At 41.7% G+C, this 8,673-nt stretch overlaps 1 non-coding gene across 1 annotated transcript; it reads left to right on the plus strand.

Annotated features, from left to right (window-relative positions):
- Positions 1-6,237: 6,237 nt before the first annotated feature.
- Positions 6,238-6,344, plus strand: LOC118480069. The gene has a single exon (XR_004861708.1). It is a non-coding gene; the product is annotated as a small nucleolar RNA R71 (small nucleolar RNA).
- The last annotated feature ends 2,329 nt before the right edge of the window (positions 6,345-8,673 follow it).

The raw sequence follows: 8,673 nt of genomic DNA on the forward strand, positions 1-8,673 counted from the left end.
TCTCTACAATGAACTGCATGCTCACCAAAAGAATCCAAACACGCCTTATGACAAACCGGGCATACCTCATCAACTGGGAATAAAGGAATCATGAGGCGATACTTAAGGATAGTACGGTACTCCACCGGCGACATATGCTGGCCTAACCCATCTATAGGTATATCAAGAAGAAAATCTTGCGCATGTGGTGCTCGGAGACACTAAAAAACGGCTCTTTGTCTAACGGTCAAGTCAAACTGTACTTCAATTTCGTGGACAATTTTACTAAAAAGAGCACTCGCCAATGCATGTTGGGCTTTAGGGGGGGCGGTGTCCTTATTAGTGAAACCGCTGAAGTCAAAGCTTGGAATCGTATCACGAAGACAAGTCAAAGCACAAACATAATCAGAATCCATACCGCATATGCCACTGTCTCTTAAGATGTGGTCCTGTAGCACCCATGATTGGGCCCTCGAGGCCACAAAAGCATAGGATGAAGCCTCTACAGCCGAATACAACCCCAAACCTCCAAACCTAATAGGTAAAGAAGCAAGTCGCCACTAGAGGTCACCAAAGAAAGGACCTCCACAAACCACCAATTCCTCAATCGCCTCACACAAACCTTTGTCAAAGAACAACGCTGCATCTTCCATGTGTACAAGTTGGCATGTCCTTAAGCCAAAGAAAAGTTTGGCAATCCCATACAGGATCGAAGCAAGAGTAGTTCACTCTGCGGGTCACCTAATTTCGGTAGAAGACACATCAAATCTACTGCCTTAGCAGCTCTTTTCTTTGCCAACCCACTAATAAAGCTTGCGTCTCTACTAACAGCCCCCCAAGAAGCTTCACCCCCACTAATGGCCTTCCGATGTCCTTAGGAAATAACCCTTCACGAAACTTGCTACCATCACAAAAAGGCCAAAATAGCTCAGTTTTCTTAATATTAAGTTCAAGACCCAATGTTGGACCCGACACCTTAATGATGTCCAACACTCTAGCCACCTCTTCTGAACCTCCAATGACAGTCCCATCATCAAGATACCAAGCATGAAGGAGAAGCTTGCATTTGTCTCTAATCTGATGCACAAGGGGGTGCAAAACAAGCGCGAAAAGAAGTGGTCCCAATGGGTCCCCTTGCTGAACTCCCGTGGTAGACCAAATGTGCCCATCTCCAAGATACAATCTTTGATGTGTGCAAGATGTTATATATTTTAGATGTATATTTTAAGCCCTTTTTACACTTTTAGCCAAGTTTTAAATTTATAAAACACGATATTTACTAACACTAAACACACATATGGGCAAATGCACCCATCGTGGACGTAGTATAGTGTTGGTAAGATACCGAGGTCGTCCAAGGACACAACAGCTTTTAGTACCGGTTTATCCTCAACGTCTAAGCAAACCAAAATGTTAGAAAAAGATTTTTAAACTAAAAAAATAAAACTAACTAAAATGCTGAAAATAAAAATAAAAATAAAAACAGATAGACAAGATGAATCACTTGGATCCGACTCGTGTGTTAGTGTAACCTTTGATTATTTTCGCACTTTTGCACTTGTTTAAGAGATTATCTTAGTTATTGTAGTAGGCCCCTCTTTTGAAGGCGACATTACCCTCAACCCAGTAGTTTGAGTCAGCAAGGATACAATCCTAAAAGGTCGGATTATTGAAAGATAATTAATTAAGTTATTAATGCATAATATGGTAGACCCCTCTTTTGAAGGCGAGGTTACCCTCAGCTAAGTAGTCTGAGACAACAGGGATACAGTCCTAAATAGCTGGGTTAAAGTTTTAATAGTAGTTAACTTATGAGGGGATCAAAGAGTTTGGACCCCCGCCATCCAATACCTTTGGGTATTGAAGGAGGTCCTACTAAATTTGACCCAGGTCCCTTGCAGGATCTCTAAAAGCTGAACAACGGCAAGACTCTTACCAAACCATTCCCTTAACCCCCGACCAGGTAGCCAACATACCTCCATATAGACCGTGGAGATATGAATGGTGAAAATCTTTTATTTTATATAGACAGTAAAATAATGCCAAGACACCACGGACAAACGATAAGGAAGAATCACCTTCAACATAAGAAACTAGTAATTAAAGTCATTAATACAAAACCAATTAAAAAGTGCAAAAGATTAAAAATAAAAAGTATTACACTAAACACTTGTCTTCACCAAGTGATGTAAGAGACTTAGGCAAACATGGCCTTTGATTGTCAAGAACTCTTACGATCAATCTTGGATCCCGAGACGACTCACACACTCTATGATGGACAATGGATGATGGTGGTGGATGATGGTGTTATGGTGGTGGTGGGTGGTGGGTGAAGTGTGAGAGAGGTGGTGTGCCAAGGGATGAGTTGAAATGTCTCCAAGCACTCCTATTTATAGGCTGAACAGAAGCTCGGGCACGGCCCGTGCCCGCTGGGCACGGCCCCGTGTCCATCCTTGTCTCTCTCCTCATTAATTGTAATTCGCAATTACAATAAATGCGCCTGCAGGAGTCTGACCAAGCCCTCGTGTCCGCTGGGCACGGCCCCGTGGTGGGCAATAGAAGCTTCTAAAGGTTTGTCTTTTCTGCTGCTTCTTGGGCACGGCCCCGTGCTCGCTGAGCACGGGGCGTGTTCAGTCTTCTGTGTCCTTGGTTTTGCTTGGGAAGATGCTGTTGAGGGGTCGGGCATTCCACTTTTGTTCCTTTTCTTGTATTTATGTTAGATTTTGCTGTCTTTTCGCTTATTTTGTTAATTTGAGCTTATTTAATCCTGAAAATACAAAGGAAGACAAAAACACACTTTTTCCAACATTAGTACTAAAAAAGGGTTAGTTTTATGCCATATTTGATATAATTTATATGTTGCATTTTGCTCATATCAAATACCCCCACACTTGAATCTTTGCTTGTCCTTAAGCAAAACTCTTTAGAATGTGGCTATGTTCACTCCCAAATGGAATGGGTAGAAGAGAAGGTTTTTGGGCTTGTCATAGAGTGTCGGGATTTCCAAGATTCTTTATTGGGGTTTTATTTTTATTTATTTACAATCCTATTCGACATGATTTATTAAGAACATTCTTTAAGATAAATTACTTATTTGGGCATAACTTACCTTTTTTTAAAATCTCATATATATACAAGTTCACATACCTCACGGGAGATCACTCAACACTCGGCCGAAGGTGTATTTTTAGTGAATCACTCGAGAGCGGCATGGAACTTACTTCTACCATAAGCTTGCCAAGCAATCAATCCTCCTCCTTTTTAACTATATACGTTTGTAAATATCAAGAGGACTTTATGGGTTTTTTGGCTTGGGCTAAAGGTGGGTGGTTGGGTTAGTGGTTAGTAAAAAGGGCGAAAGGCGTAACAAACGTTGGTTTGAAAGACTTTTTATTTTTCCCATTTTTTATTTTATTTCGATGGGTTGTTCAAACAAAGATATTTGATAAACTTTGTTTTTTTTTTAGGAAGTCATAAGAGAACCGAACGCTGTTACTAAAAAAAAAAAAAAGGTTTAGGTGGGTAAAAAGGGTTGTTTTGGGTTAAGAAATGAAAAGGTTTAGGCTCAAAGGGGTTAACTAAGGGGATTTTGGGTAGGTGGTAAAAAAAAGAAAAATAATGGTGTAGAATGAAAAAGGGTTAGTCCTAATGCCTCCATCATTTACTTACTCGGGTTTAAGTTGGTAAGGACCGGGAATGTATTGTTTTGGCAAGTTCTAGAGTCGTATGAACCAAGCGGCTATTCACACAAGAAACGAAAAATGAGCATTTAGTGTAAAGATATATATTTGTATGCCCGTTAAAGGCTCAAAACTCACTTTTGTGGGAAAATTTTTTTTATGTGATCAAGTATATATAATCGTATTTTAACTAAGTTTGTCATGCCTTTTCATAATTTTCTTATGTTGGTTCTTTTTATCACGACGCTATCGGTTGTAAATTTGTAAAAATATAACCTTATTAAGATTTGAATTCTCAACTTAAACTTAGACAAGTAAAAAAATGAAAATTTTTGGAAAAAATTTGGGGTGATTAGCGGTTCCAATAGAGTTTTGTGTAAGACTTGTTATTAGGACTTGCAAAATTCAAGGTTTTAGCATCCCCCCACACTTAAATTACACATTGTCCTCAATGTGTCCCAAAAATAAGTTTTTAGGTTGATTGAATGTGTAAAATGGTGTTAAAAGCATAATTTTATGTTACTGGCAGTCTGGACACGGCCCCGTGGGGACCGGGCACGGCCCCGTGTTCAGGTGCCAGTGACAAAAATTTAAGAAAAGAAACAGAAGCCTGGGCACGGGGGCGTGTTCAGTGAACACGACCCCGTGTCCAGTTACCTGAACTGGGCGATTTGTTGCAGATTGTGCAGCACGGGGCCGTGTCGGGTGGACACGGCCCGTGCTGAGCCTACTGTAATGGGAGATTGTTGTCGGATTGCTCTGTTTTAGCGCATGGGGCTATGTTTCTCGTTTCCCTTGTTATCCTTCACCATCCAGAGTGTGTTTTATTTCTGTAAATTAAAATTAAACTAAAAGATTAAACGAAACTAAGGATAGTTCCGCGGATGCCTCCGTGGTGCGCCACGTTTATAAGGGTCCTTGGCTAGACCCAAGGTGAGGTTATATGTTTTCCGAGCGGGATGTTTTGCATCCCATGTTGCACCGTCGGAGAGCATCATCCAAACTCGAATCAATAACCTTCATGTAATTGACCGGGTCATCGTCCTCTATTCTCTTCCCAACCCCGAACTTCACTTCCTCATCACCATATTTTAAAGTGAGCGTTCCGTCATTCATGTCTACCACTGCTTGTGCGGTGGCTAGAAATGGTCTCCCTAGTATGAGGGGGACTTCGGTGTCTTCTTCCATATCAAGGATGACAAAGTCGGCCGGGTAGACGAAATTATCAACTTTGACTAGCTGATTTTCAACGACACCTTGCGGGAATTTGACGGATCGATCAGCAAGCTGTATACTCATCTTTGTAGGACTAGTCTTGCCTAAGCCGAGTCTTTTGAACATCGATGCTGGCATGAGGTTGATGCTAGCACCAAGGTCGGCTAGCGCATTTCGAATGGGGGAGTCCCCAATTGAGCAAGGAATTGTGAAGCTTCCGGGATCAATCTTCTTTTGGGGAAGTTTATTGAGCACGAGGGCGGAGCATTCTTCGCCTAAGTTAACTAATTGCAATGATTCAATTTTCCTTTTATGAGTGAGAAAGTCCCTCATGAATTTTGAATATTTAGGCATTTGGCTTAGGACGTCAATGAAAGGAATGTTGACATGCAATTGTTTTAGTAGACTTTCGAATTTTGCGAATTGCTCATTGGTCTTCTGGCGGATTAACCTACTGGGGTACGGAACCCGAGGATCCTTGGTAGGCTCTGGTGAGGGAGGAGAACCCTTCTCTTGTTGGGGCGGTGTTGCGGTCTCCTCAGTAGGCGGCGGGCCTTCCGCAGGACCCACGGTACGGTTCCGTAGTGTTATGAGATGAACTTGTGCCTTTGGGTTTCTTTCGGTATTACTTGGTAACGCGCCTTGTGGTCTCTCGGAGAAATTTTGGGCTAGTTGATTTATTTGTTTTTCGATGTTTTGTATACTAGCTTGTTGATTTCTAAAATTTGATTCTAATTGTAGAAACCTATCCGAGTTTTTCTTTTCAGTGTAGGAGATGAGGCGAGATATAGTATCTTCAAGCCTTTCTCGTCCACCTTGTTGTTGAGAAAAATTTTGTGATTCATTCCTCGGTTGTTGAAAATTTGTTCGTTGATTTAGGTTTTGTTGGTTACTACTATTGCCGGGTTCTCTCCAACCAAGGTTAGGGTGGTTACGCCATCCTTGGTTGTAGGTGCCCGTTGGGGGACCCGACGGCCTAGGTCTATTATCAATGTAGTTTACCGACTCTGTTTGATCATCTGTTTCTTTCATACAACTCCAATTTTCATGTGGCCCACCACACCCTTCACAAGCCATAACCGAGACTGTTTTTGTCATTTCTAGCTTTTTAATTTTTGAAGAAAGGGCCTCGATTTGTGCTTGTAAAGAAGTGCTTTCATCAACCTTATGGGCGCCCGGGGCAATAGATTTATTGCCTCGGAGAGTGTGCCATTGAAAATTGGTTTGAGCAATTTTCTCAATCTGATTATATATTTCTTGCGGGGGCCGATTACCTAAAAGTCCTCCGGAGCTAGAGTCAAGTGTTTGTCTAGTATGTGGCAACAATCCATTATAGAAAGTGGATACTTGTTGCCACACTGCAAGACCGTGATGAGGACACTTTCGTAATAGCTCCTTGAATCTTTCCCAAGTTTCATATAAGGATTCCCCCTCGTCTTGCGAGTATGTATTAATTTCAGTCATTAATTTAGCCGTTTTAGGGAAATACTTATATAGAAATTTTTACGCTAGTTCATCCCAGGTGTTTACCGAACCAACTGGGAGGGTGTTAAGCCAAGCTTTTGCTCGGTCTTTTAGTGAAAATTGAAACATTCGAAGGCGAATGGCGTCATTTGATGCTCCATTGATCCGAAAGTTATCACATATTTCTAAGAAATTAGTAATATGTAGATGGGGATCCTTGTCCGCAAGCCCATGAAAGGTTGCAGAGTTTTGAAGCATCTGTATCAAATGTTGCCAAAGTTTGAAGTTATTGGCTTCGACATTCGGTGCATTGATAGCGGCGCCAAGGTTACCTACGGTGGGTCGTAGGTAATCCATGAGCGTACGCTGGTCCGCCATTGGAAGAGGGTCCCCCGAAACCTTCTCTTGGTTTTTAGCTTTTAGTCTTTTTCTGAGAAAGCGTTCGGGTTCTTCTAGGGGTTCTTTTATGTCTTTATTAGAACTGGAGCTCATACACTACGTAGAGGTGGCGTCTGGTTCCAAGTCCTGTCACAAAAACAAAAAAGAATGCTGGTCAGAAAGTTCACCACGGCCCCGTGCTCAGTGAACACGGCCCGTGGTTGGAGTTACAGTGATTGTTTTCCGGATCCCTGTTATTGGAAAGTTGGACACGGCCCCGTGTTGCACCGACACGGCCCCGTGCGCAACCTTCTGTAACTCGGAAAATAAAAACTGCCAGTACCAATGCTGGGCACGACCCTTGTCCGACTAGGCACGGCCCGTGCTGAGCTCTGCAGAAGCTGAAAAATTAAGAAAATCCTAAAAATTAAAAAGAAAATAAAAAAAATGATTAGGCCGTTGATTCTTAACTTTCTTAAAATCCTTGTGTCCCCGGCAACGGCGCCAAAAGTGCAAGGTGTTATATATTTTAGATGTATATTTTAAGCCCTTTTTACACTTTTAGCCAAGTTTTAAATTTATAAAACACGATATTTACTAACACTAAACACACATATGGGCAAGTGCACCCATCGTGGACGTAGTATAGTGTTGGTAAGATACCGAGGTCGTCCAAGGACACAAGAGCTTTTAGTACCGGTTTATCCTCAACGTCTAATCAAACCAAAATGTTAGAAAAAGATTTTTAAACTAGAAAATAAAACTAACTAAAATGCTGAAAATAAAAATAAAAATAAAAATAAAAATAAAAACAGATAGAAAAGATGAATCACTTGGATCCGACTCGTGTGTTAGTGTAACCTTTGATTATTTTCGCACTTTTGCACTTGTTTAAGAGATTATCTTAGTTATTGTAGTAGGCCCCTCTTTTGAAGGCGACGTTACCCTCAACCCAGTAGTTGAGTCAGCAAGGATACAATCCTAAAGGGTCGGATTATTGAAAGATAATTAATTAAGTTATTAATGCATAATGTGGTAAGCCCCTCTTTTGAAGGCGACGTTACCCTCAACTAAGTAGTCTGAGTTAGCAGCGATACAGTCCTAAATAGCTGGGTTAAAGTTTTAATAGTAGTTAACTTATGAGGGGATCAAAGAGTTTGGACCCCCGCCATCCAATACCTTTGGGTATTGAAGGAGGTCCTACTAAATTTGACCCAGGTCTCTTGCAGGATCTCTAAACGCTGAACAACGGCAAGACTCTTACCAAACCGTTCCCTTAACCCCCGACCAGGTAGCCAACATACCTCCATATAGACCGTGGAGATATGAATGGTGAAAATCTTTTATTTTATATAGACAGTAAAATAATGCCAAGACACCACGGACAAACGATAAGGAAGAATCACCTTCAACATAAGAAACTAGTAATTAAAGTCATTAATACAAAACCAATTAAAAAGTGCAAAAGATTAAAAATAAAAAGTATTACACTAAACACTTGTCTTCACCAAGTGATGTAAGAGACTTAGGCAAACATGGCCTTTGATTGTCAAGAACTCTTACGATCAATCTTGGATCCCGAGACGACTCACACACTTTATGATGGACAATGGATGATGGTGGTGGATGATGGTGTTATGGTGGTGGTGGGTGGTGGGTGAAGTGTGAGAGAGGTGGTGTGCCAAGGGATGAGTTGAAATGTCTCCAAGCACTCCTATTTATAGGCTGAACAGAAGCTCGGGCACGGCCCCGTGTCCATCCTTGTCTCTCTCCTCATTAATTTTAATTCGCAATTACAATAAATGCGCCTGCAGGAGTCTGACCACGCCCCCGTGTCCGCTGGGCACGGCCCCATGGTGGGCAATAGAAGCTTCTAAAGGTTTGTCTTTTCTGCTGCTTCTTGGGCACGGCCCCGTGCTCGCTGAGCACGGGGCGTGTTCAGTCTTCTGTGTCCTTG

Source organism: Helianthus annuus, chromosome 6 (assembly GCF_002127325.2).
Source record: "Helianthus annuus cultivar XRQ/B chromosome 6, HanXRQr2.0-SUNRISE, whole genome shotgun sequence".
Taxonomy (NCBI): domain Eukaryota; kingdom Viridiplantae; phylum Streptophyta; class Magnoliopsida; order Asterales; family Asteraceae; genus Helianthus; species Helianthus annuus.